The sequence below is a fragment of the Balaenoptera musculus genome, chromosome 6 (genome assembly GCF_009873245.2).
Source record: "Balaenoptera musculus isolate JJ_BM4_2016_0621 chromosome 6, mBalMus1.pri.v3, whole genome shotgun sequence".
Lineage (NCBI taxonomy): Eukaryota > Metazoa > Chordata > Mammalia > Artiodactyla > Balaenopteridae > Balaenoptera > Balaenoptera musculus.
In genome coordinates, this window is record NC_045790.1 from 111,321,729 (window position 1) to 111,348,931 (window position 27,203).

At 47.8% G+C, this 27,203-nt stretch overlaps 1 protein-coding gene across 15 annotated transcripts in view; it reads left to right on the plus strand.

Annotated features, from left to right (window-relative positions):
• The first annotated feature begins 8,683 nt into the window (after positions 1-8,683).
• Positions 8,684-27,203, plus strand: part of PRRC2B (proline rich coiled-coil 2B) — an 85,682-nt gene continuing 67,162 nt past the window's right edge. For 10 of the 15 annotated variants that reach the window (XR_005020364.1, XR_005020365.1, XM_036856141.1 and 7 more), the window contains exon 1: positions 8,685-8,905. The gene's annotated coding sequence lies outside the window, so the exon portion shown is untranslated. Of the gene's footprint in view, positions 8,906-27,203 lie in introns of all 15 variants that reach the window. The other 5 variants (XM_036856150.1, XM_036856151.1, XM_036856152.1 and 2 more) reach the window with 3 other exon arrangements.

Below are 27,203 nucleotides of genomic sequence, written 5' to 3' on the forward strand. Positions count from 1 at the left end.
TCCATATTATAGCATGTAACAGAACTTCTTTCCTTTTTTTTATTTTTTAAAGTTTATTTTTAAATTAATTAATTAATTTATTTGTTTATCTTTGGCTGTGTTGGGCCTTCGTTGCTGCACGCGGGCTTTCTCTAGTTGCGGCGAGCGGGGGCTACTCTTCGTTGCAAAGTGCAGGCTTCTCACTGCGGTGGCTTCTCTTGTTGCGGAACATGGGCTCTAGGAGCGCGGCTTCATTAGTTGCGGCACGCGGGCTCAGTAGCTGTGACTCATGGGCCGTAGGTCACAGGCTCAGTAGTTGTGGCTCATGGGCTTAGTTGCTCTGCGGCATGTGGGATCTTCCCGGACCAGGGCTCGAACCCGTGTCCCCTGCATTGGCAGGTGGATTCTTAACCACTGTGCCACAAGGGAAGTCCTAGTACTTCTTTCCTTTTAATGGTTAAATAATATTTCAGCATGAATCTACCACATTTTGTTTATCCACTCATCGGTTGACAGACATTTGGGTTCTTTCTATCTTTTGGCTATTGTGAATAATGCTGCTATGAACATTCCTATATATGTTTTTGTTTGAACCTCTGTTTTCTACTCCTTTAGGTATACACCTAGGAGTAGAATTGCTGGGTTATATGATAATTCTATGTTTAACTTTTTGAGGAACCACCATACTGTTTTACACAGCAGGTACACCAGTTTACATTCCCACCAGCAATGTATGAGGGTTCCAGTATCTCTCCATCCTCACCAACACTTGTTATTTTCCATATAGCCATCCTAGTGGGTATGAAGTTGTATGTCACTGTGGTTTTGACTTGCATTTCCCTGATGGCTAATGATGCTGAGCATCTTTTCATATGCTTATTGGCCATTTGCTTATCTTCTTTGGAGAAATGTCTATTCAAGTCCTTTATCCGCTTTTTCATGGGGTTGTTTGTCTTTTTGTTGTTGAGTTGTGTTCTTTAGATATTCTGGATGTTAGACCCTTTTCAGATATATAGTTTGCAAATATTTTTTTCCCATTTTGGGTTTTCTTCTCCCTTTCATGATAGAAAGTTATATTTTGAAATCTATTATTTCTCCAGTACCTACATTTCTGGGATCCTGACACAGAGGGCAAGACCTGATTCCTAAATTCTCCTGCCAATGACCTTCCTTTATTCTACCTTTATCCTCACCTTTCCATCACGTGTCAGATCCCTCAGTTGGTATGGCTTCCCGGGGCTCCATGTTGAGGAAGATTCTGACATGGTTCCTTGGGAAGGAGGACCACAATTCGGGAATTCTGCCATTGGTACAGAAGGGGAGCAGGTAGGATGACTTTCTGGTACTCGCCATCCCATCCTTTATTTAGGAGCCTCCTTAGTGAGTTTCTTCTTTCCTTTCCCTTCCCAAGCCATGTCCCTCAATAATTTTTCACTGCCTTTTCTCAGCCAAAGTTGCCAAGTTTTGTTTTCATGAAACAATATAATCAGGCAACTTTGAACTCTCATGAGATATATGACAATGTTAAAGAAATGCTGGGGTTTTTAGGTGTGATTTTGATATCATGGTATTGTGAATATTTTTTAAAAGATCTTTACCTTTCTAGAGATATACACTGACATAATAATATTCCTTCTACTTTTATATACATTTGAAATTTTCAATACAAAATGAAATAATACAGAAAAACAATCGCACCGAGTGCTGAGCAAAAGGAATGGAATGAGGTGCCCAACATTTTCCACTGTGTAAAGTGGTGATTTCTTTTACTTGCCCGAAGTTGCCAAGTTTTAAATCTTATCCTCACACTTCTTTTATTCCCCAGTCTTGGCTCTTTCCTTCTCCTGGGTCTTTCTCCTTAGATGAAAATGGAGGGCAAATTCCTAAGACTCAGGTGTGATGTGAAGAGAAATTGCCAGCATTCCCTGCCCTGAACTCCCTTTGGCATGAGCCCCTCAGAGGAGACCTTGCTTTTAAGCCCACCTATGTCAGGTGCTGAGACCAAGATGCTTTCCACCTTGATGTGAGTGCCAAGGTCTGTGCTGGGCCCCCAGCTGTCTGTTCAGATCCAAGTGTCGTATTTTTACCTCAAGGCTCCCATTCCTACTGGAATGCACATTACCTGGGATGTGGCCACTTTTCTGATGGTTACGAGCCAGCCCGTGGTCCCCTCCCAGTGCCCAGATGCTCCCATCTCCGGGCCTTTGTTCAAGCTGGTCCCTCGATCTGGAATGTTCTTCCCGTCTCCTCTGATTAAACTCCAGTCTTCCTTCAAAGCCTGGTGTCAAAAGCACCTGCACCAAGAAGGCTCCCCCAGCCTCCCCAGGTGGAACCGATTTCTCCCCGGACTAGGATTCTTTTTTCCCTCCAGTTAAGATGACAACATTTTCTGAACTGTAATTGGGACTCACACTCTCTGTCATTAGTACAATTGCCTTTTGGAGAACAGGTGCAGAGAGTATGAAAGCAGGCCCGTCCAGGAATCCTGGCACATACGTTCACTGCACAAATTGTAGGCCTCACGTTCCTAGATTGTACTGCAAGTTACTGCAGTTCTGGGCCAGGAGGATGCACTAGACCAGGCCAGAGCCAGGCTCCAATGATTCAGGCCCAGCTCGGGCCCATGCCTATGTAATAGGGAAGAAACTTTGTATCCTATTACAAGTTGATCACTAAAGGGATGTTGCCTATAAGCTTAAATTATACATCATGGCCCATCTCTGGGGACCCTGCCTCCCAGGTAATGAGCAGTAAGCTAAAATACCTTTATTTAGCTCACAGGAAACATCCTGATCAGGCCCACCTGAGAATGACTGCAGGAAGGAAGAAATTAACACAACCCTCCTGGAGGCTGACCTGAACCAGGAAATATTTGACTTTACTCCCTCCCCTTTCGGTATAAAAGAAGCCTGGATTCTAAGTCAGGCAAGATGGTTCTTTGGGACACGAGTCCACCATCTTCTCGGTCTGCTGGCTTTCTTGATAAAGTCGCTATTTCTTGGGCCAACAACTCATGTCTTGATTTATTGGCCTGTCTTGCCACAAGCAGTAGGAGCTTGGACTTGGTAACACCTGGAGGTAGTGAGAGCTTGATGAATCAGTTTTTATCATTGTTGGGTTTTTTTGTTTTTGAAAACCCCTTAACTTGAGAGTTTCTTGAACAGAGGGATGATTCATTTATTTTTAATTAATTAATTAATTATTAATTAATGAGGCTGCATGGGGTCTTAGCTGTGGCAATGAGATCTTCGTTGCAGCGTGTGGGCTCTAGAGTGCACGGGCTTAGTTGCCCTGCGGCATGTGTGATTTTAGTTCCCTGACCAGAGATCAAACCTGCATCCCCTGCATTGGAAGGCGGATTTTTAACCACTGGACCACTAGGGATGTCCCAGATGATTTATTTCTCATCTTGCCATTTCTCAGCACTCTGACTGGCCTTGCCATACTAGATCTCAGTAAATATTTTTTGCAGTCAGATGGAATGTCTTCATTAGACAGAATGAGTGGAGGTTTGGATAAGACATGGGGTGGGGAAGCACAGGAGGTCCTGAGAACCAGGAAGATTATCTACAAATAATCTGCCATCAATCTTCCCCTCTCTGTACACATATGCTGCTCCCTCCATCGGCGGTGGGGCGGGGGGGAGTTCTGAGGTAGCCCTGTGACTCACTTTGACTGACAGAATGCACTCCTAAGAGGCCTGTCAGCTTCCACCTACACTCATTTGGAAGCCAGTTGCCATGCTATAAGGAAGCCCAGACTGTTCTGCTGGAGAGAGAGGCCACAAGGAGAATCCTGGAGCATGAGACACCTCATGGTGGAAGAGAGAGTGCAGTGGCATGAGTGACCCCTGTCAATACAAGGTGGAAGAGAAGACCCTTCCAAAACACCACCAAGTGGTGAGAAATTACAATTTGTTGTTTCAAGCTACTAAGTTTTGGGGCTGTTTGTTACACAGCAAGTGATCACTGACAAGGGAAGCTCCAATGTGTCTGAGATGAAAAAGGAATAACAGTAGTAACCAACATGTGCTGAATGCCTGCTAGATGCCAGCTTGTGCTAACAGCCAATATACATCATCTCATTCAACTTCTCACGACAGACCCCTTCCCCAATTTTCAGAGGCTTAACAAATCAGAGGCACTTGTCTAAAGACACACAGTAAATGAGGATAGAGACAGAATCTAACTCAGGTCCGTCTGACTCCAACTCCTGCACTTTTTTTTAACCATGGTTCCATGCTGGGGGCAAGTCCAGGGGAAAGGCATAGACCCAGTGCCTGCTTCTGGCTTTAGCTTGGACACCCACTGAGGAGGTGAGCGGAGGTGAGCTGGCTGGGCCTCTGTGCTTTCTGGAGCCTGTGGGTGGTGTGCATGGCCATGCTGTGGACAAGATGCAGGCTCTGAAGGGTGAAGGGTGGCTTGGCCTTGAAGCTAGATGGGGCCCCCAGGAGAGGCTGCTGGGGCTGCCCCCAGGCTCTGGGCTGAGCCAGCGCTTTAAGGCTGGCTCCCTGTTTGTGGTCAGTGTCTAGTGGTCCTCCACTTCCCTTCCCTTCAGTTGGACACTGATTTTCCTGAGCTTTCTGAGGTCTGGATGGCCAGAGAGGCTCTCCTATCCATCTGACAGCCAGGCGGTGGTGGGTGAAGATCCGGTAGCCTCAACCGATTGATCTGTAAAATGGGGTTGATGATAGACCCTAACTCACAAAATCATGGTGAAGAGGCTGGGATATAGAGAAAGTGGGTGCAGCCACAACAAACCTTCAACAAATGTGCATTCTCCTTCCTACTCAACTCTGTCACCAGCTCCCTGTGGGAACTCAATCTGTGTTTTAATTTCCTTACCCGAAAATGCTCAGTAAAAAATTGATTGATTGATTGATTGATTGATTGATTGCTATGTTGGGTCTTCGTTTCTGTGCTAGGGCTTTCTCTAGTTGCGGCAAGCGGGGGCCACTCTTCATCGCGGTGCGCGGGCCTCTCACTATTGTGGCCTCTCTTGTTGCGGAGCACAGGCTCCAGACGCGCAGGCTCAGTAGTTGTGGCTCACGGGCCTAGTTGCTCCGCGGCATGTGGGATCTTCCCAGACCAGGGCTCGAACCCGTGTCCCTTGCATTAGCAGGCAGATTCTCAACCACTGCGCCACCAGGGAAGCCCCAAAAGGGGAGTATTCTTGATGGAGGGATGAAAGAAACCCAGCAAAGTCTTAGACTCTCCAGGCAGTGGATTGATGAGGGGAAGCTTTCCTGGCTTTCTTTTGAGGCCAGGGCTGGACAGAGCACTAGCAGAGGTCAAATTCTTGCTCTGAGAGTCTCAAGATTCTCTCTCCCTTCATTTTTTTCTTGTTTCATTCAATCATCTTTCATTAAGCACCTACGAAGTGTCACAGATTGTGGTCCAGGTGTTGGGGAATTAAAAAATGAATAATTCAGTGAGTCTCTTTGGATGAGCGCCTAGTCTGGTAGGGGACACAGATATGTATAAAAATGACGACCATCAGCAAGCCTGGGACTGTGACAGAGGGAATGTTGGAGTGTGCCAGTGGGGGTTAGAGAAGAAAAAAGCAGAGAAAGAGAAAGAGAAAGAGAGAGAGAGAAGGGAGGGAGCATACAAAGGGAGGCAAATTTCCAAAGGAGTGAAAGGAAAAATAAAACCTGAATCTGACCAATGACAGGGCTCCCCATATTCCACGTGAAATTAATGCAAAGGAGATCCATATCTAGCCATAACGTGGTTTTAAAAAAGAAAATCGTGAATAAAGAAATATATTTATAAGTATTTTTTTTAATTAAATAATTTATTTTTGGCTGCGTTGGGTCTTCGTTGCTGTATGCAGGCTTTCTCTAGTTGCGGTGAGCAGGGGCTACTCTTCTTTGCAGTGCACGGGCTTCTCACTGCGGTGGCTTCTCTTGTTGCAGAGCATGGCCTCCAGGCGCACGGGCTTCAGTAGTTGTGGCTCGCGGGCTCAGTAGTTGCACCTCGCGGGCTCTAGAGTGCAGGCTCAGTAGTTGTGGCACACGGGCTTAGTTGTTCCACGGCATGTGGGAATCTTCCTGGACCAGGGCTCAAACCCTTGTCCCCTGCGTTGGCAGGAGGATTCTTAACCACTGTGCCACAAACAGGGAAGTCCCAAGTATTATGCAAAAATATTAAATTTCAATGTAACAAAAAACAGTGATCACATTTTGGGACAAATAAAATTATGTATTCAAGAAATCTGTAATTCGCTGTGAGAGGTAGATGAAATTCTCCCTTGGGCTCAGTTTGGGGGTCCGAAGAGATTTCTCCACTCCTAAGCAGAGTTGCAAGTTTCCTGATATTTAAAAGCAGCAGAAGAAAAAAAGAGCCTAAACTGAACAAACTCTTGCCCATTGGTTCATGCCAGCTCTCCCCAGCTTTGCCCTGCTCGGTGCACTCATTCCACACCTCCTTTCAGTGTTCCAGCCCTAGGTATTGCTGTTTACTTTTTAGTAACTTTAATGAAATGAAACCGTCTCCTTGAATGTCCCTCTCTACATCGCAGGCAGTCTCTTGGAGCTAAATGACCCCAAGGTCCAGTCTTGGTCCAGCCTTCATGCTCTGCTCTCTTCCTCCCCCTTCCTACCTCTGTCCTCTCTGGGTCCTGAGTTCTGGGAGAGCTTGGATGGGCACCTTCACAGTCCTAGAGAAATCCCAGGTGCCAGCCCCAGTTGACAGCATCAGATCACAGACAACAGCCCCCCTACCTGCCCCAGCATCTTAGCCTTGTTTTCCCCAGGAAAGGCTCAAACGTCAAAGAGTAGCACTGCTGGGTTCAAATCCTTGCTCCACCACCCATGCCATTAGTGACCTCGATTTCCTTATCCATAAAGTGGGAACAATAATAACTGTCTCCCAAGCATTGAATTATCTCTTGTAAAGTGCTTAGCAGCCTGCCCAGCTGGGAAAAGTGCTCAATAAACAGTACACATCATCGTGGCTGTTGTCACCCCAGAAAAGTGCAGAATGAGAATGATTTCCTGAATCCGGGACAAAACCTAGGGTTTGTGGTACAAGTGAAGCACCCGCTGCCATTTAAATCCCACGGACTTAGCAGACTCTGCTGTCCCCAGAGGGCGTCACTCCCCTTCTAGATCTGCCACCGGAGCAGAACACCTGCCCACTTGACTTTCTCTCTGCTTGCCATCTGTGATATCTCTTCACCTGTCTTCCAGAGCACTCAAAGCCCTCCAAACTTTTCATCTTTTTTTTTTGTTCTCTCTCACCGGATAATAAAAAGAGGTAACCTCCTGGTTCTTAAAGAGTTCCAGAGTCCATTACCTCCCAGCCAACAAGGTCAAGGGCCAGACACTCATTCCTCCATTCAACAATATTCAAATATTTTAAAAAATTATTTATTCATATTTATTTATTGGGCTGCGTCGGGTCTTAGTTGCAGCATGCAGGATCTTCTCTAGTTGCCCCACTGCATGTGGGCTCTTAGCTCCCAGGCCAGGGATGGAATCCGCGTCCCCTGCATTAGAAGGCAGATTCTTAACCACTGAACCACCAGGGAAGTCCCCAACTACATTCAAACATTTATTGAGCGCCTACTGTGTGCCAGGCACCTTGCTCAGTGCTCACCATAACCCTAACCCTAATCCTACTCAGGCTGAAATGGGTTAACTTTCCTTCCAGGTCTGACTGTGTGGCCTCAGGCAAGTTACTTAGCCTCTCAGAGTCTCCATTCCTCACCTGTGAACTAGAACAATAATATCTAACACCGAGTTGGAATTAAATGAGACCAACCACTCCCCTGCGGCTGGCGTTCACCGTTGGTGTTTATGGTGTATATGGACAATTGCCAGAAATGATTTGGATTCCAGGCTCCAGATACGTTTCTTTTTGTCGTTGCTTTTTCAAATTGTTTGTTTTTCTAATTGCCAAAGCATCTAGAATTAAAAGTGAGTATCCCCCTCAGCCCTCGCGACCTCACACCGCAGAGGTAACCGAGAGCAGAGCGCATTTTCCCTGACCTTTTGTCTTGCATTCACACAAATACACAAACACTCAAGAGAATTGGTTTATTATGTTTCATCTTACGAAAATGGAATAAAGTATCTAGACTGTGCAACAACCTTGCTTTTGAAGTAACAATGTACTATTACTTCAGTTTCCTTTCCGTGCTTACATCAAATACGTACTTTAACAAGATCCGGGCTCACGGTCTGGCAGCGGGCGCTGCGGTTCTGCAAGGGGAGGGGGCGGAGATCCGGACTCTCACCCCTCCCTTCCCAACCCTCCCTGCGTCAGGGCCTCACCCGCCCCGGCCCCCTCCAGCCCAGCCCCCCTTCTTCCGGACCTCTCTCCCCGCCTCTCGCCCCAACCCCCTCCTCTGGGCCTCCTCCCCTTCCCAGCCCTGCCCCCCGACGGACCCCTCCCCCTTCTCTCCGGGGGCCCCTTCTAGGACCCCCCCCACCTCGGGTCCCCTTCCCAGGCCCCTTCTCCCGGCTCCGTCCCCTAGGCCCTCCAGCCCCTCCTCCGGGCCCCTCCCGCGAACCCCTCCCCCTCCCAGGCCCCCCTTCTCTCATACCCCTCCCCCTCCCGGGACCCCAGCCCCCTCTCAGGCCCGGGGGCCGGGCGGGCGTCGCGGATCCCGGGAGGCGCGGCAGGGGGCGCTGCGCTGGCCGAGGCGCGGCTGCGGGCGGCGGCGGCGGCGCCAGGAGGAGGCGGGAGGACGCGGGGGCGGTGGCAGGCGGGGGGCGGGGAGCCGAGCGCGAGAGGGAGGCGAGCGGCTAGACATAGGCTCCGAGGCTCCAGCGAGCGAGCGACGAGCGAGCCCGGGAGGGAGGGAGCGAGCTAGCAGCCGCGCCGCCGCCTCGCAATCCGCCGCCATCCCGCCGCCTCCGCGCCCGACCGCAGCCCGACCGCCATCGCCCGGCCCAGTCGCGCCCGCGGAATCAGACCAGGTGGGCCTGGGGCGCGGGGCGGCGCGGGGCCGGGGCGGCGGCGGCGGCGGCGGCGGGCGCGGCGCTAAGATGGAGGCGGCGCGGCCCGGCCGGCTTTGTCTCGGCGGCGGCTGACTGACAGCGGCGCCCGGGCCCGGCCGACCTTTGTCCGCGAGCGCCGGGCTCGGCCCGCCCCGCGCCGCCGCCGTTGGCCCGCGGGGCCGGGCCGGGGGCCGCCGGGGGGCGGCGGGCGGCCAGCTCGCCATTGTTGTGGCGGCGCCGCGCGGCTTGGGCTCGGCTGACTGCGGGGTCGGGCCGCTCCCCCCGCCGGGCCCGCAGCCCCTGGCGCCCCCGCACCCCGGGGCCGGGCCTGGGCGCAGCGCGGCTGGGGGCCTCCGGGGGAGGGGCCGTCGGGGCGGACGGGTCCCCGGAGCCCCCGGAGTCGCCTTTCCGCCCCACATTCTGGCGGCCGCGAGCGCCTCGGCGGTCGGGGGCGTCGGGGCTGGTTTCCTGCCGCCCGGCCCCATCTTGCTTCCTAGCGAGAGCGGCTCCGGGGTGCAGAGCCGGGGTCGCGGCGACCCTCGGGGCCGGCGGTCGGGGGTGGAGTCGCCTAGCCTTTTCGGGTTCCCCCGGGGGTCCCCGAAGTTGATGGTCAGGGGTTGCCGGCCTGTGTGCCAGGGACAGGGGGTTAACAGCCGCCCAGACGGCCGCGGTTTGAGTGCGGGAAGAAGAGGATTATTTTCAAAACACTTAATGCGCTGTTGCTGAAAATGTTTAATAATAAACAGGATGTCGCTGCTCAGGGCCTGCCAGATGGGTTTTTTTTCCTCCTTTCCTTTTTCTTTCTTCCCGCCCCCCCTACCTCTGCCTCCTAAGTAACACCTAGCATTGTTGAAATCGCGGGCCTCTGAAGAGTGGATTTGCCTACATAAAATTGGAAGGCGTTTTTTTCCTTTTCTTTTCTCCCTCTTTCTAAATATCGTGGGAGGTCCGAGCCACCTTTGGCAAGCCGAGGAGGTGTTTTTCAGGGGAATGGTTCGCTTGAAGGAAGTGGGAGAAGGGGGGCTGGGGGAGGCTCTCCGGAGTGTGTCATTTGCTAAATGGCTGCCCGGGAGAAACCTTTAGAAGGCTTTGGTTTACAGGATTGTTAAATTGCCCCTGAGATTTTTTTTTTTTTTTCCTTTAAGGTTTGGTATGCATTTTAAGTGCTTTGTATATCCTAATCTAGTTTGGTTTTTGTAATCATCCGTTTGAAGTCGTAGCGTGCTTTCTCCGAATACAATTGCAGCCATCTAGCCCTGTGTGCGCAGTGCTGTGGTGGAAGGTGGGACTGGGGAGGCCCAGGCTTTGGGGTGCAAATCCTGCTTCTGTCGGAGAACTCTGGAATTCTCAGAGCCTTCATTGGCATACGTGGGGACATTGCATCCTCCCCCTGAAGATGGTGAAGGGCCTAGGAGAGGGCCTGCCACACAGTTGGTGCTTAATAGTTGCTTCTCCTATGGCTGTTCGTATGCCTGCCATCAAGTCCTAGGGTGGAAGTTAGCCACTTGTGGTGCCACCCGTTGTGCTGAGCCGTCAGGTGGATGCCACAGGTGCTGGGCTAAGGCATGGCCAGGGGAAGACTTCAGGGCACAAAACATCACCGGGTTCTTGCTTATTCCGTGCTGGGGCTCTGTGGGGAGACGAGGATGGGAAAGAGCAGCATTTGGAACCCTCAAGGACTACATAGACCTGGGCTGTGTGGTGGTAGGTCTCTGTCCTTGGATCCGAGGTGCCTGCCTCTTCTGAGGCTGTTCCTGCAGCTCGGGTTAAGGCACAGCAGACCAGTACAAGATACTAGATGCCAAGGACAACAAGCAGAGGCCCAGGGAGTCCTGCCTCTTGAGGATAACTGTTTTCCTTTGGGAATGGCAGATAATCATTTGCTTGTTTGGGCAAGTGTGTCTCTTGGAGCCTGGATTCTGGTCCTCACTGGGTTACCGTACGCAGGTTTCAGCCTCAGCTCCTGCATCTGTAAAATGGGAATAATTATGTCTTGCCTTGGGTATCTGTTGGGTCCCTTGGGAGCCTCACATACTATTTGCAGCAAAGCACTTCCGTCCACGGGAGGATGATGAAAATGTATGTTTTTGGTTACCTAGTTTTCTGGTTTGTTTCTCCTAGTTCCTGATCTTTTTCTCCTGTTACCTTGGTTGGTGGAACCACCCCAAATTCTATCCTCAGCTAATGTTTTGATTTTGCCTGGAAGCACCAGAATGGCCTAGAAGAGCTAGGCTACTCAGCCAAATCTGGGGTGTGTGCTGTTTATGGGAGACCATAGGAAGGACTGAGGCTAATACTCGGGAGACTGACCCCAGTCTTGGTCACGGGTGAGGGCTGAGACCCAGGTTACCTCTGGGCCAAACCGGTAGCTTGTTTGTAAAGGGCCTTGGAGACAACTCTGCTTGGACATACGGTGGTTGTGCAGTTTAGTGGGAAGTTTGTTTTGGTTCATTTTGGCATTCCCACAGACATGTTGGTTGTGTTGTGTTTTGTTTTTTTTGTTAAACCTCCTTGGAACCTTCTCCTGGCTGTGTGACTGAGACATTTTAGCGGGTCAAGTCCTCCTTTTCCTGCTTCCTGCCTCTTGGCCCATCCTTTCTATTTGATTTCAGCCTGGCTCTGCACTGTTGGTTAGCTGGTTGGTTAGGGGAGGTGATGAATTAGCTCCTCTCCCACAAGCCTTTTTGATTACCTGTGAATTTCAGTTACCACTGGCTCCCTAATGCTGCTTGCATGGTGAGGGGCCTGTCATGCCCTACAACATTCTGGGTCCTCTCCGGGCTCCTTCAAGCGCGAACGGGTAAAAGGAGAGCCTGGGGAAGGAAGAGCCGGAAAACCTTGGGAGAGAGGAATTTCAGGAATGGCAAGTCAGAACCAGTTCCTGCACCGTGTAGTTGCCTGGAGCCGGGCGAGGGATGTTTGTTATGCCTTTTGGTTGGTCCATTCCCCCCACCCCCTTTTAAATTTCAGTTCTTTTTTTCCTGAAGGATTATTTTATTGTGCTTTCAAGATTTTTTTTTTTTTTTGCCTTGCACAAAGTACTGACTCATGCTGCTAATGGCTGTATGCTGGTTGTATGTCTCATTATTCTGCCGGTTTAGGATTGTTCATTTCTATGTTTGTTTCTGTTTCAAACCAGAACAGGCCAGTTGGGCCAGTACACGTATTCCTAAATTTGATAATGAGGCTTCTCTACTGTCAAATGTGCGTATCTTGTTATGGGTGGGCAGGTGTTAAATAGGGCCCATCTACACTAGATTTTAAAGTGATGCGTTTCCCTCTGAAGAATAAAATTTCCAGCAGAGATCTGTTGGGGTTTGTGTCCTGAAATCTCATATTTTAGTCAGGGCAAACTAGACTATCTTCTTTTTTTTTATTTTTTTAATTAATTAATTAATTAATTTATTTATTCATGGCTGTGTTGGGTCTTCGTTTCTGCGCGAGGGCTTTCTCTAGTTGCGGCAAGTGGGGGCCACTCTTCATCGCGGTGCGCGGGCCTCTCACTATCGCGGCCTCTCTCGTTGTGGAGCACAGGCTCCAGACGCGCAGGCTCAGTAATTGTGGCTCACGGGCCCAGCCGTTCCGCGGCACGTGGGATCTTCCCAGACCAGGGCTCGAACCTGTGTCCCCTGCATTGGCAGGCAGACTCTCAGCCACTGCGCCACCAGGGAAGCCCCTAGACTATCTTCTTTTCCAATCATAACTTGATTTCTTTCTGAAGATCCTTTTCTGGGGCTTGTACAGACTTGGGAACCTTGGGTCTGTCATTTGAACAAATAAATAAAGGCGTAATCTGAAAAATATATGTATGTATAACGGAGTCATTTTTCTGTACACCTAAAACTAACACAATACTGTAAAGCAACTATACTTCAATTAAAAAAATAGATAAACAGCGAAGATTTACTGTATATCACAGAGAGCTACATTCAATATCTTGTAATAATGTATAATGGAAAATAATCTGAAAAAGAAAAATATATATAAGTAGATTACTTTGCTGTACCCCTTAAACTAACACATACTTTAAACCAACTATATTTCAATTAAAAAAAGAAAAGAAAGAAAGGCGTGGCCTGTGGTGCTGGAGATGAGAGCGAAGTGAGAGATGGTGAGCCTTCCGGTGAAATAAAATTGTTTATGACAAGCTTTTGGGTGTACAAAGTGCCATTTGGACCGGCCTCCTCCCCTGGGAGCGCGGAGGACCTGGGCTGTGCTGTCGGTGATATCACCGAGTCTCTGTGGGTGGCACGTCGGAGTCTGCTCTGGGAGGGAGGCGTGCCCTCGTGACTTGAGCCAAAAGTCTTGGTCGAGTTTGTTCTTAACTGTACTTGTTGATTCCCGCCCCCCCCCGCCCCCCGTGTGGCCTGAGCTGAGGGCTGGGTTGCTCTGTAAGGTGCCAGCAGCGTGGTTGGCTTGTAAAGCTTGTGCATGCAGCAGGACGTGTCTGTGGGCAAAGTGCAGTCTAAAGTTGCTGTCCTGGTCCTTCACATTGTTTTTCGGATGACTTCTTTCCGCTCTCACCTCTACAGCTGGTTTTGTAGCTCTGCTCTGTATCCTTTCTTCCTCCTTTCAAGAAAACTACCAGCCTTTTCCTCCTTGTGGTGGTGCAGAAGCAGTATGTATTGCTTTTAGAAGTCACTGCCGAACATCAGCCAGGCATGGTGCGAGGCCCTTTAAGTGCGTTTTTCCCCATTCATAAAAGGAACATTTTCACTGAAAAAAATTTGCAAAATACTGAAAAGTATAAAGACAAAAATAAAAACAAAAATCACCTGTAACCTCACCATCCAGAGATACCTACATTAAGACTGGTTTATTTCTTTCCTTTGATTTTATGTTTTTTTTTTCAAAATTAGAAAAATAATACTATATACATTATTCACGGATCATAGTTCCTCTTAACATTATAGTATGTTTCTCTCAGTTACTGAAAATATGATTTTTTAATAATTGCGTAATTGCTATTATATGGAGATGCCATGATCTGCTTACTCCTCTGTTATTAGACATTGAGGTGGTTGTTACCCATTTTTTGTTATTATAAACGTAACTTTAGGGAGCATCCTTGCGTGTAAACTTCGGGTTCACATTGCTGATTATTTCCCGCAAGTGGAATTTCCCGGTCGGGGGGCTCCTGCTTTGGCTCTCTCTGGAGCAGCACCAGTGTCCTCCTTGGTCACTCCATCTTCAGCCTTGGGCACAAGGCAGCCTCCTTCGTGGACCACTGAGTTCTGGGTGTCTCAGTCCTGGCAAAGCCTTTTGATGGGTGGGGCTTGGGGTCTTACTCCATTTCCTGGTATGAGTCTGGACAAGTGTCTTGACTTAAATGTTTATTGTTCTGGGGACGCAGATGTGGATGCCCCACTTGTGTTCCTCAGGAGCTCATGATCCAGTGGGGGGAGGCAAGCACCTGCTTACAGAGGCCTTCGGGAGCTCCTCAACCCAACTCCATCATCACCCGCCTGTTGCATCATCTTTCCTAGCCCTGTTGCTTTTCTTTTTTTTTCTTTTTTAAAATATTTATTTATTTATTTGGCTGCGCTGGGTCTTAGTTGCCGCGTGTAGGATCTTTAGTTGCGGCATGCGAACTCTTACTTGCGGCGTGTGGAATCTAGTTCCCTGACCAGGGATCGAACCTGGGCCCCCTGTATTGGGAGCGTGGAGTCTTAACCACTGGACCACCAGGGAAGTCCCCCCTCTTGCTTTTCTTTACAACTCTTTCCACAACTTTACAGTTTTTTTAAACAATTATTTTATCGTGGTAAAATACACATAACATAAAATTTATCATTTTAACCATTTTTAAGTGTACAGTCCAGTGGCATTAAGTACATTCACAGTGTTGTGCAACCACTGTCCATCTCCAGAACTTTATCATCTCAGTAAATTGGAACTCTGCACCTATTAAACGCCTCCCCCCCCCCCCCCGCCCCCATTCCCCTTGCCCTCGGCCCTGGCAGGTGTCATTTCACTTCCTGTCTCTAGGAGTTCGATTAGTCTGGGTCCCTCAGATAGGTGGAATTATCCAGTCTCTGTCCTCTGGTGAATGGCTTCTTTTATCTAGCATAATTTTTCAAGTTCATCGATCTGTGTTGTTGTGGCATGTGTCTGGACTCCATTCCTTTTTAAGGCTGAATAATATTTTGTTACACACACACCACATTTTGTTTATCCATTCATCTGTCGATGGGCGACAACTTGGAAATAGATTTTTTTTTTTAATTTATTGAATTGTCCCTCTGCCCCGGTGGAGTGAATGAATGAGTGTCACGTGAAGCAGATTCTTTCGCTTCCGTTTCTCCCTGTGCTCTGCGTCTCACACAGAGGGCACTCCATCCGCACGTGTAGGATGAGCGATGGGGCTACTTAAGGGGGCCTGGTGGGAGCCCACCGAGAAGTCGAGCCCAGCTCAGCCTGGGTTCCAGTGGTCAGGGAAGGCCTTCTGGAGAACGTAGCAGACTTGAAGCAAGCACCTCTCGCAAATAGTAAGCGAGCCCTGGAGTGTTAAAAATGTGTTTCCAAGTTGAAATCAGAAATGCATGGGCCACAGAAGAAAGCTGGTGGGTCAGCTTGTTTTCCAGAGCCCCAGGCCCTTTGACTGTGGGCATGGTGGGCGTGCTCTGGTGGGGCGGGGGCCGGGGCCACCCAGGAGGCAGGTAGGACTTCACCTCCAGACATTGAGTTGATTCTCCCAGCCTGCTTTGAGCTCATCTCCTTGTGAAATGGGGGGTGAATCTCACTGCAGGACCAACTGGAAAAAGGAGGTCATCTCCTGCGCTCTTTCCATGGTTCCTTTGTGTCTTTAGAGCTTTTTTCGGCAGGTGTTGTTTACATCCAGTTCAGAGCTTAGAGAACTGCTCTGTTCCAGGCTGTGCAGAACATGCAGGCCAGTCTGGGAGGGCCGACCTGTCAATGGGACTGAATGGACTGAGTGTTCAGAAATAGTTGGGGAGAGTGGAACGTTGCCCTGAAGCATAAAGTGGAATTCTTTCTGATACAAAATTAATTACAAAAGTATACTTACTGGAAAATAAAAAGAGAAGAAAAAGCAAGGGTTCATAGAAAAATGAAAGCTCTTCCTTCTGTCTTCCCAGGCGGTAGCCACTATTTATGGTTTGGTGTGTTTATCCTTCATGTGAATATGGCCCTTTGTAGGCAGGTTTTTTAAAGAGCAAAAGTGGGATCATACTAGTCTTTCTTCATTTTTAAACTTATCATGAGCATTTTTCCATACTAACATATACAGATCTATCATACTGTTAATGTTTTAAAAATAATACTTAGGAGGTTTTTTAAAAATATGCAAGTGTATGGAAGAGGAAAACAAAAATAGTTCTTAATCCCTTGCCCCAGATATTCCCAGTTGACTTTTTTTAAAAAGTAGTTAGAAAAATTCAATCTGTATTGAAAAGCGTAAGGGTTCCTCTCCAATCTCTCTGAAAGGAAACCATTATTTGAAGTTTTTTGTGATTCCTAATAGAAAAAAAAATTATTCACATTATCCATCCATATATATGTATATTCTTCTTAAAGCAGGTTGCCCTTTTCACTTAATGTCTTGGTGTGCTCCTCGAGGGCCTTTATAGATGGATTACATCATATATTTTAGCAACTGCGGAGAATAGTCTGTGGATATACTTGATTTATCCCGTTTCCTATTGGTGGACAGTTGGGCTGTTTCTAATTTTGGGATATTACACAATTTTGGGAAAATTCAGTCAGTTTCTCTTCAAAAACATGTAATTTGTATATAATAGCATGTGAGAGCGTGTTCCCGTAGTGTGGACTCTTCCTGTTGAATAGCATTTTGGTAAGAATTCTGTTAAACTCCTTTTCAAAAAACTTTGTGCCAGTTTATATACAATAGTATATGAGAGCGGGTGTTTCTGAACTGTGGGCTTTCCTAAGTGAACAGCTTTTTGGGGTCATTTTGGGCATGCACATTTCCCAAATTAAAAGCAGTGACTGTTTCAGGCTTCTTGTAGTCGGTGTAGGATCTCGGGCTGGGATGGGTGTGGACACGTGTATCAGAAATGGCGTTTGCTGTGGGCTCCCAGTGCGGAAGTGGCCCTGGGCGTCTCGTTAGGTAAGGCCAGTGGGGGAACCGGCGGGGGGTTGTGGGCAGGGGCACAGGTAGCCAGATCGTAGTTTGATTTTCCTTATCAACTAAAATGATGGTACTTGGCACAGAGAGCCTGGCAGAGAGAATTCAGAGACCTCCTCCGTTTGGAGTTCTCACATAGCCCTTCTGGAGATTTCTGAGGCTCGCATTACAGCCCTCGGTGGTCTTGTTGTTGTTAATGCATCTTACTGTGGGATTTATCTGGAGGCCTGTGCCCTGTTGTGTTCAGTTCTCAACTCAACCACTTGGCCTCCGGCCCCGACTTTCCCGGCCTGGTTATTCTAGGAAATCACACCTAGTGGACGAAGTGACTGCGGAAGTGAAGCCCCTGGAAACGCCTGGGTGGTATTTCATCAGGCTGGGGGCTCTGGTGAGGTGAGTGCCCCGGGGAGGTGCCGATCGGCAGCGCTGGCCCTTGCGGGCTGAAATCGCGGGGAGAGTTGGGGATGCCTCGCCCCCCTCCTCTCCTCCTTTCCTGAGGGAGAGTAGCCCTTGCCTTTGATGGTCAGCTGCCTTCAGATCCAGGTTCTTCCACTTGCAAGCTGGGTGATTAAGATTATTTAATCTTTTGGAGTCTCTGTTCTCTTTCTCTGCAAAATATCGTAGTAACACCTGCCTCCTAGAGTTGGGGGAGGATTCAGTGGGTCCTACGCTGAAGTGTTTCTAAGGTGCCTGGCACAAGGCGAGCAGGCTCTCAGTAAACAGTAGCTATTAATGGTTCCTGGATTCAGCACTAGCTGAGGGCCTGGGGGGTTGGAGTAGGCAGGCTTATACACTTGGGGCTCTTTTGTTTACTAGACGCCGGCATTTCTAACTGTGTGCTAAGCCCTGTGCTACATGCTGAAGATTTAGACCCAAGTCAAACAGCCCCTGCCCTCACCTCCAGGAGCTCAGACACCTTACCAAGGGCCTCCCCTTGGGGCGGGGGCATCGGGGCTCTTTCTGCCGTCCACCTCTCTCTAAGGTAAATACCCCCCCCCCCCCCCAGCAGGAGCATTTGATCACTGGTTGCTGCCCTTCCCTGAGTTGGTTCTGTTCTTGGAGAGTTTTAGGTAAATGTCTTGAGAGGAATGAAGATAAGGTTTGTTACAGTTCATGGCATCAGGCAGACAGGAGTGTTCATTTCTGCTGTTTACACCTTCCTGGACCTTCAACAGGCCTCCTTTACCTCTTTGAGCCTCTGTTTCTGTATCTGCCGGGTGGGGCTGGAACCTGCCTCTCAGTGTTGCTGTGATGATGGCAGGTAGTCAGCTCGGAAACATGATAATGTTGCTACTATGTTGCTCAGTTTACCTAGCTCTTAAAACAATGTAACAGTAACAATACAGGCTTGTTACAAAAAACCCAAACACGCCAGAAGTACACAAAGTAGAAAGTAAAAGTCATTCCTTCTTGCCGCTATCCTTCAGATGGAGAGATGATGAGTGCTGTCTTGAAAACAGTTTCGTTTTCCAGTGAGGGGAATGTTTTGACTGAACGTGTGAGTTTCATCCCTGAAGTGACCACCGGAAAACAGGAGATATGAATGTTTATAGGTGTACTTAAGACATTTCATTTGTGGTTCCCCAGCATTGTCACTTCAGTCCTTTCCTGTCTTCTTAAGGAAAAAAGAAAGGGCCATGGTAATTCTTTGTCCACCTGGATGAATCCTAACGCTGTGTTGGTCATACTAGCGGCGGCAGAGAGTAGCTTTAACCAAGTGCTGCCCTCCAGAGATCTTAAGGCAATGTGATGAGGTTTTGATGTGGGAGCTTGGGGTACGGGGGCAGGCTGGGCCGTGTGCTCTGTGATGTGGACTTGTTAGGGGAAGGGGCAGCAGAGTCTGTGATAGTTCAGGGACTGGGGAGAGATGATGGAGTGGGGCGGGACTGGGGGCTGTGGGAACAGAGTTCTATCAGGATGGGGAAGGTCTTGTAATGCCCGTTTATCGTAAGTAACCAATGAGTAAAGTTGGTGTATTTAGGTGGAGGCACATGTTCCTCTTTTCTTTTGCTGAAGTGACGGGTTGGCATCCCTCTGAAAGCCCCTGGGCAACACTTGGCCCTTATTTTTGGGTTCTTCCTTTTCATAACTTCAGACCTGCTCTTGCCTGATTGGTGGCCCAGGGACTATCACCATCCTGGGTTTCCTCTAGAGTCTGAGGCTTGGAGAATAAATAGCATATGGGTTCCGGGGCTGTAGTCCTTTGGGCTTGTTGGAGATCATTTAAACCAACCCAGCCCTTTTAGCCCCCCCGCCTTCAGTATATTTTCTGACGAAAATAAATATTTGGTTTTATTTTCTTCAAAGAGAAGGTGGCTGGGGGGGGGGCGGTGGTTAGTTGTTGAAGAACCATCTCTGTGTCAGCAGACAACCTTCTGCATGTGGCTCAGCTCTGAGATGGCGTGATAAGAGTGGAAAGGGCGCAGGGCGACACCTCGGCCTGGTACTTCACCTCTCAGCCTCCGTCTCCCCATCTAAGTGGGGCCGACAGTGAGGACAGCCACCCCGGCGGTTGTTGGCAGGATGCTCTGCACAGCTGTAATCGCTGTTCCCCCAGCCTGATGGAGTACTTCCTCACTCGGATTAGCGGGAGGCATTACCATCTAGGCGGAATGGTTTGTTGACAAGAAGTCTCCTTTGGGGCACCTCTTCTGCCTCGTGCAGGCTGAAGGTGGGAGGCCGCAGGTGGAGGAGGGCTCCTGGAAGGCGCCAGGGTCCTGTTGTTTTGAGTGAACTGGGTCCTGCTCCCCTGTGGGCTTTCGCGCCTGGAGGGCATCTGCCTCCTGTGGTGGGTGCCTGGTTAGAGGTCGGGGTGTGAGCACTGCTGGTTTCTCAGGGCAGGGTCGCAGTTCTCATCTCCTTCCTTACCTTTCTGTCTGCCCTTCAGTTCTCTGGGCACAAACTAAAAACATGCTTCGTAGAAATGTCAGGTGGTACACGAGTATTGGCCCAAGCGTAAAGTTACACGTACCGGGACTTGGGTTGCAGCATTGTCTGTCACAGTACACGGTTGGAGATGATTTATACGTCTGTCTGTACAACATGGGTAAGTAAAATGTGGCACAACTATGCAGTGAAATACTAGGAAGGCATTAAAGAGTCTCAGATTGGTATATGTTTTCTTGAAAAGATGACCACAGCGTATTAATAAAAGAAAGCAAGTTGCAGCATAATGTAGCAACAACCCACATTTGTAGAATAAAAATTGAAGACCACAAATTGCTGACAGTTTTATGTGGGCTGAGAAAAAAGGCGTGGAGGATATCCACCAAGTTAACATTGGTTACCTTTTGAGTTGGATTGACTATTTTGCATATTTTAATATCATTTGAATTTGTTACAGTGATTGTGTATTAGAAACACTTATTACTTACAGAGATAACTAATTACAGAGGTAACTCATAAATTTAAAGAAAGAGACATGCCTGTGGGCCAGGCCCAGGGGCTGGTGCATTATTGGCTTTTTCCTGGCAAGAGCTTCCTCCCGGCTCCTTGTTTTACTCAGACCCACCCCGAGTGCCTTGGCTTCTGGTGCTGGGACCCTGATGGTTCACAGGAATCCAACCAGTTCAGTCACGTCTGTTTATGTGTCAGTGGTCCTCGGAAACTGCTTTGTTGATCTGGTTAGAAGGAACAATCCAATACAAATCCTGTCTCCAATTTCTGTTCTCTCCTAAATCGGATTTTACAACATAGAGCATAGATTTTGATGGCATTTGCAGAGTGCTTCTCACTTGCTAATTCACCATTATTTGGAGGTGGAAAAGGAGGGAAAAACGGAAGTAGAGCTGTGTGTCATGTGTTTCTTTGATTTGCCACGTCCTTGGTAAAGTTTGACCCTGGGCAGGGAGGCCTGTGTGTGGCACGTCTGTCCAGCTGTCCATCCCTGGCTGTATACTGAAATTGCCTTTTTGAGTTTTTTATTTAAAATTTTTTTCTACTTGCTGAGTTAACTGCATATTCAAAAGGTGAGATAGTCCAGTAGCTCTTTGCAGACTGCAAATAGATTTCTAGCGGGAGTCCTCTCAGGCTTCAGCTCAAGCCTGTGTGCCTGTGAGCTAGGTGGGTAGGGACTGACCCCACTGCTCATGAAGGAAGGAGCCGTAGCAGTTTAAGTTGGTCACTAGTGATGACGTTGGTCACTGGAACCATCGGGCAAGTGCTGTGCTTGGGGAGACTCAAGACAGACCCCTGTGGGTGAGGCGCCCAGAGCCCGCGTACACCCTGGGCCCACCGGACCCTGTGTTGAGAGTAGAGTTCCTACCTGATGCGGTGCACCCCGGGCCAGACTTGCCCTGCACATTCACCACAGCCCAAGGGTACACCCAGAGCCTGGGCGTACTGTGGATATTTTATTCTGGGCCTCAGGGCCCCTTGGTGGCTATCGTGGACCTCATAATCGCGGTAGCAGGTGTTTCTCTAGTGCCCACTGAGTCCCAACACTTCTGGAGCAGTGCCTGGATGTCAGACTGACCTGGGTTCAAGTTCAGGCTTTGCTATGCCCTAACTTGAAGATAGTGACCTTGGGCCAGTCATTTAACCTCACTGAGCCTTGGTGTCTTGTCTGTAAATTGAGGGTACAAATACCTTTCTCATTGTGGTTTATCTATTTTTTTCTTGTTTCAGAGAACTGCTGTTTTAAAATTCAGCTTTATTCGGATGTATTCATTAAATTACTTTTGGCTTTTTTCTTTGTGAATTGTTTCTGCTTTCCTTCGTGTTCAGTTGTGTCCTTTTTTCTAACTCCTCATATCAGATGCTTAATTTCATTCTTTTCTGTTAGGAATTTTAAGTTTTTAGATGATTAAATTTCCTCTGAGAACAAATTTGTCTCTGTTTCAAAAGTTTGGTGTGTAGTGTTCTTTTCTCCATCTGTGTTATTTTCTAGGTATTCTGCAGCTATGGTTTTGAATTCCCCTTTGAGTCAAAAGTTTTTTAAGACGGAAGTTTAAGTTTTCCAACTGATAGGGTTATTTTTTCTTCTGCTTTCATTATATCTTATTCTGTTGCACTGTGGTCAGAGATTTTTGCTTTTCAGAATTTGGGGTTTTCCTTAAAGTCTCATTTGTAGTCACTTTTTGAACATGTTTGCTGATCTACCTTGATCAGATCATCTATTACTGTCTCTGTTGCTGTTTTGAGTGGGCTTTGATCTATCAATGTGTAGCGATTGCTGTGTTTTCCACTTAAAATGTTTTTTTTTTTCATTTTAAAATTGCTCTGCAAATACAGGTTCATGCTAGTTATATTTTCATTATGGATTGTCTCCCGACCCATGTCTTTGTTCTGCTTCTTACTTCTTTTGTGTCTGGCTTCTTTCGTTCAGTGTTATATATTTGTGAGTTTCACCCATGTAGTTGTGTGGCGTTTATTCCTTCTCATTTATTTTTTTTTTCCAGTTTTATTGAGATGCAGTTGACAAGCTGTACAGGATAATGATTTGACTTACATACATTATGAAATAATTGCCACAGTAAGTTTAGTGAATATCACTTTTTTTTTTTTAGTGAATATCATTTTATTGAATATATGGATACAAAATTAAAGGAATAGGAAAAAAAATTTTTTCCTAGTGATGAGAACTCTTCAGATTTCCTCTCTAACAGCTTTCATATATAACATACAGTGTGTTAATTATATTTCCATGTTGCACGTCACATCTCTGGTACTTATTTATCTTATAACTGGAAGTTTGTACCTTTTGACCACCTTCATCCAATTCCCCTTCCCCTTCCCTCCACCTCTGGTAACCACACATCTGATCTTTTTCTATGAGTTAGTTAGTTACTTAGTTACATAATTACTTTGTTTTTGGAGTATAATTGACCTACAACTCTGTATTAGTTCTTGGTACACAGTACAGTGATTCAGTATTTCTGTGCATTTCAAAATGATCACCACGATAAGCCTAGTTACCATCTGTCTGTTCCTTCTCATTGTTAAGTAGTATTCTGTTATGTGAATATAATATTTATTCATTCTAGCCGTGATAGACTTTTAGCTTGTTACCATTTTGAGCTATTCTGAATACTGCTGCCATTAACATTCTCACACATGTCTTTCAACACGTGTGTGTATGTGTTCTGTTGGGTTCATATCTAGGAATGGAATTGCCAGGTCACAGGGGAGGCATATGTTTGGCTTTAGTGGATGGCTGCCTGTTGTCCAGAGATGGTACCAGTTGGCACGCCCACCAGCAGTGCAGGAGCCGTGTCCTCCCTCCCCACACTCACTTGCACTTGGCGTTGTAAAGATGTCAGTTCTCCCCACACTGATCTCTAGATTCCATGTAATTCCAACCAAAATCCCAGCAGGCTTTTCTTTCCTTGTTGGTTGTTCAGAAATTGACAAACTGATTCTGAAATGTATATGAAAATGCAAAGGGCCAAGAATAGTCAAAGCATCCTTGAAGAACAAAGCTGAAAGGACATATTACTAGATGTCAGGACTTTGTAAAAGCTACCGTAAGTAAGGCAGCACAATGTTGGCAAAAGGATAGACAAATAGACTGATAGAACAGAGATCTTGAAACAGACTGCACATAAGTAGTCACTTAATTTATGACAAACGTGCCACATGACAGGTGGAAAAGGTGGCCGTTTCAAAAAAAAGGTACTGGGAAAATTGGATTCTCTGTATGGGGGTGGGGGGGGAAGAATTTTCTACCTCAAATCGTATCCAGAATCAGTTTTAGGTAGATTACAGAGCTAAACATGAAAGAGAAAACAGAGCTTCTAGAAGAAAACAGGAGAGTACGATCTTGGAGAGGACAAAATTCTTTAAATAGGATACAGAAGGCACTACCAAAATAGAAAAGATTGACAAATTGAACTATCTTAAACCTTATATCTTCTACTTTTTACAAATGCTTCCATAAAATGCAACAAATACTGTTTTATAATTGCCCAGATACATTAGATAATCTGTTCCGTTTATCCCTTGGAACCCTCTGTCCTGCTCTCATCAGGACCGTTGCTGTCTTGCTGCAGTGCAGCTGCCATCTTGGGCTTTCTGTGGTTGTCACTCTGGTGTTGTCCCTCTGTGTTGGATCTCTTGTTTCTTTGATCCTATGTGTATGTATATCAGTTGGGGAATGTGAGCATCAATTAACAACTGTCTTAAGCTGTGTTAAAGAGTAAGGAAATTTATTGGTTCAAGTAAGTGGAACTCTAGAGGTGGGCAGGTTCCGGATTGGTTGGTCCTGTGTGAGGTGTTGTCCCTAAGGAACCAGGTATCTTATTTGTCTGGGTGAGTCACTGGCAAGGGGGGTGGGTTTCTCCCTTAGACAGGCATGCCCCTCCCCCAAGCTGGGTGTGGGTCAGCCTCCCAGCTGCTGTCTGCCTGGGAAAGGACTAGGTCACTTCCTCTGGAAAGGAAGAACGGAGAACTAGCTTCCAGAAAGGCAGGTAGGAATGGCTACTGCAGCATTTACCTCTGTCTTGGTTTTCGCTCTTGTTCATTAGAGTATCTTTCTCTGCAACTTTCTAAGAAGGTAAATAAATGTTTTGAGTCCTTGTGTGCATCTGAAAAAGTCTTTTTCTATCCCTGCACTTGACTTGGTCAGCTGGGTACTGGATTTTCGAGTGAAAATTGTTTTCGGGGGGGGGGGTGGGGGGAGGCGGGGATGATGCTGATGAGAGTCACAGTGGCTCCTGAGGACTCATTGCCGTTCCCCTTGTTCCTCCCTGGGACCTTTTTTTTGGAGTGGAGGGAAGGTTGGCTTTCAGCAGCTTTTGGGTTCTTGTCTTTATCCCTGGTGCACTGAAGTTTCATGTTGTACCTTGTGTTCCTTTTACATGCCTTACTCTGAGCACTCGGTGGGCCCTTGCAGCCTTGGGTACTTCAGCTCTGGGAATTTCTCTTGTAATTTTTATTTGATAGTTTCCCTCCTTTTGCCTCTGTGTTTCTAGAAATCCTAGTTAGATTTGGATTCCTGTATTAATCTAATTCATCTCCTTGTTAATTTTTCGGAGAGATCCTTGACTTTATCTTGCATTTCTTCTATTGAAGTTGAAGTTAAATTTTTTTTAAAAAAATTTATTTATTTATTTATTTATTTTTGGCTGCGTTGGGACTTCGTTGCTGCACGCGTGCTTTCTCTAGTTGCGGCGAGCGGGGGCTGCCCTTCGTTGTGGTGCGCGGGCTTCTCGTTGTGGTGGCTTCTCTTGTTGCGGAGCACGGACTCTAGGCGCGTGTGCTCAGTAGTTGTGGCGCACGGGCTTAGCTGCTCCGCGGTGTGTGGGATCTTCCCGGGCCAGTGCTCGAACCCGTGTCCCCTGCATTGGCAGGCAGATTCTTAACCGGTGCGCCGCCGGGGAAGCCCCCCTCCAGGTTCTTTAGTTTGTTTATTTGGTTTCTGTCTTTTAGTTGAGGTCTCAGACACAGCTGATTGGAAACTGGGTGGGTGGGTCAGAGGGGGCTCTTGGGAGTGGGGTGGATGGGTGAGAAGCCAACCTTTTATTCTCCAGCCCCAAGGTCTGCTCTGTAGGTTTTCAAGAGAAGACTCCCTCTTTGCCAGGGGTGTGGAGGGAGGGAGGTAATTGGTTTGTCTACCACTCTCCTGTGAGGCCAAGAGCAGAGGGAGCTTCAGGCCCCTCTGGTTTGCTCCTCAGGTTTGTACTTAACTTCTTTTTTTAGCTCCTTTCCTCACCCCCACCCCCTTTGACCCTGGTGTTCTCAAGTCTAGACTTCTCTTGTTTAATTTATCGGGGGGGGGCGGGCAGGGAGGCGATGTGGAGGCTGGCTCTTGCACATGCAGCCTTTCTGCAAGTGCTCCCAGCTTTACCCCCACTCCCGTCCCCCCCGCAGTGTTACAGGGCACCTGCTACTCTTAGGACCTTCCCAGCTCTCTGGGGTCCTCAGTTCCTAGGATCTATGATCTCCTAAATCTATTACTACTTATGTCTGTTCTCTGCCAAAATCGTCCCTGTCTTTGGGGTCTATTTGTTGTCATTTTAGAGGGTTTTGGAAAGGTGAGCTATAAATGCCTGTGGTCCTTCTGCCATGTTTAAACAGAACATTCCTGTTTTCTAGATAGTTTCTGTGAATCAAGTGGAACTGAAATTAGGGTCATTTCTGGGGGGTGTGTGCACATGTAGATAAGTACACAGTCACATTTATGTACGTATGTGTTTGCGTAATTGTGTGTGTGTTTGTCAGTTATACCACTTGGCTGCCACGTGATCAGCGGTGGTTGTCTTTTTGTGTCAGAACATCCAGAGCTACCGTTTGCTGTAGAGGCTGCAGAGTATTGTGAGGCCCTGAAGGAAGGGTGGGTTGGGATGTCTGGCCATTGGTCACTACCTCCTTTCAGAGAGTGAGCTCTCTGGCCCTGCTTTCTTGAGAAGGGAGGGAGCCTGAAGGTGCAGAGAGTGTAGCGGGGCGGGGTGGGGGGGGGATGACAGGGCCTGTTTGACGGATCCCGTCTGTGCCACCGAGTTCTCGTCACACCTTGGGGCCGTTACCTCCAGTTCCCGCAACAGCCTTCCAAAGTAGAGCTTCTGTCCCCACTGTGGCATTTGGACTCACAGGCTCTTTCCGTCCTGGCAGTGTGTGTGGAGAGAGAGCTACTGCCTGGAGGAGGGAATTCGTCCTTGTGGGGAGGGCTTGTGCCGGGGAGTTCATGTAGGCTGCAGTGGCTGTTACTTGGTGGATGGTGGAATCAGTCTCTCTCTCTCTACCCTCCTGTGTTTTTTCAGCAGTGAATGAATCTGTGAGGACCTGGGGTTTGGGAAGGTGGAAGGAATGCTTTCTCCTGGGCTAAAGAAAAGCACTTCCTGCCAAGTAGTCCTCCCTCTTCTAGCGCCCAGATTCTAGCTGCTACAGGTGACGTCATTCCTAGGGATAGGTTTTGGGTGTAAACAAAGTCCCCGCTGGCTGGGACGGCATCCCCCATGTGCTTGTGCTTGGCTTGTCTGCAGTACTCTCCAAGCTTTCCTTAAAATCAGTTTCAAAATATTTTTAAACAAAGAGCAAATCTGTTTAGAATTTATATAGTGTTTTATGACCTTCATTGCTGAACTCTTGAAATAGGAAACAAAACCACAGTAGAATAGAGTAGCAGGAGGCAGGATAATTAGCATTGCAGCATGGTGGCCCCTGAATTTAAGTGACTTGTGCTGGTGAAGAGACATCCAGCAATGTAACTGGGAGCTGGCTGACGGGTGATCA